We start from the raw sequence: 1,746 nt of genomic DNA on the forward strand, positions 1-1,746 counted from the left end.
GAACCAAAATATTTCTTAGGAATTGAAATTGCAAGATCTTTGGTAGGCATTTCCCTTAGTCAACGCAAGTATGTTCTAGAGCTTATATCAGATTTTGACTTGTCAACTTGCAGACCAAGTGCTATTCCAGTCATACAAAACTCCAAGCTCACCCTTCAAGATTATGATAAAGGGGTTTGATCCTAAAAAATTGATCCACCACTAGAAGATCTCTCATAGTATCAAAGGCTTGTAGGGTGTCTTATTTATCTCACCATGACACGACCAAAATCAGCTATTCTATGCACATTCTCAACCAATTTATGCATGAGTCGAAGCAATCCACATGGATACAACACGAAAGTACTTAAGTACTCAAAAAGTTGTCTTGACCTAGGACTTCTTTTACCTTGGGATGGAAATTTATACATCACTGCATACTGTGACTCTGATTGGGCCACATGTCTAATGATGAGAAAATCCCTCACCCATTTTTGTATAGAGCTTGGAGGAGCTTTGGTTTCTTGGAAAATAAAGAAGCAACCGATAGTATCTCTTTCATCAATAGAAGCTGAATACAGAGCCATGGCCAAAACTACATGTAAGATCACCTGGATACTTGGGCTACCAGGAGATTTGGAGATACAAATAACTAAACCTGTTCATTTATACTATGATAATAAGGCTGCAAATGACTTTATAACAAACCCGATGTTTCATGAAAGAACAAAGCACATAGAAATTGATTGTCACTTCATCAAAGAAAAAATTCAAAGATTAATCAAGACTCTTCATATTCACACTTCGAAACAACCAGTGAATGTCTTAACTAAACCGTTATGTAGTAGACAACATTCATATTTTCTTCGCAAACTTGGAGTCTATGACATTTACAAACCACAAGCGTGAGGGGGAGTGATGGAATAGAATGTGGTTATGGCTTGATCACAGCCTTCATTACATCCTATGATTATGCCTTGACTCCAGCCTGATTCTTGGCATAATCATGTCAAATTAATCATTCATTATTTGTGTCATTAGACTTTATTACATTTCCATTCTTATACTTACATTTTATGTCTAAATTGAAGCAATGAACAAAGAATATACAATATACAAAAGAACAGAAATCGTTATGTCATTCTTTTCTTTTCTTTGCATCTTTGGCAGTCTCTTTATTTCTCTTTCTGCTTCTCTTACCAACTCAAGTTCCAACAGTATGAGATAATGGACTTCTTGGAGAAGTTGTAGGAGTTGATAGAGAGAGATTATGGCTCCATAACGCTTCTAGCAAAAATAGGAGAGATAGTGGCACAGAGAGTGAGAGAAGAGGCATAATTGTTGAGAGATGAAGGGAAAAGACAGAATAGTGACAAAGTTGTCTAGAGTTTTGAGGTTGATGGAGATGGACTTCGCCATGGTGAAAGCTGTTGTTAAAGGAGAGACTTTTTGTGAAAGGCTTGAGCAAGTTAAGGCTCACTGCATACAAGCCATACTTGTTGCTAATTCTTTTGAACAATAATATGTACACATGATTCTCAAATTGGTGTATCAAAATTCAAGGTAAAGGCAAACTAGAGACTCCGTGGATAGAAGAACGGTCTCGAGTTCAATTCCCGCAAGGGGCAAAATGTCCATGATTTAACTAGGGGGCTGCGGTGGTGGGTGCTAGGGAGTAGGAAAAAATTCAATCGCAAGCTGTTATGTAAGAATTACAAAAATTATGAGTAAAGGTGGAAAAAATGGGCCGGGTTAGGCGGGTCAACC

The sequence above is a fragment of the Pistacia vera genome, unplaced genomic scaffold (genome assembly GCF_008641045.1).
Source record: "Pistacia vera cultivar Batoury unplaced genomic scaffold, PisVer_v2 Contig192, whole genome shotgun sequence".
NCBI classification, from domain to species: Eukaryota; Viridiplantae; Streptophyta; class Magnoliopsida; order Sapindales; family Anacardiaceae; genus Pistacia; species Pistacia vera.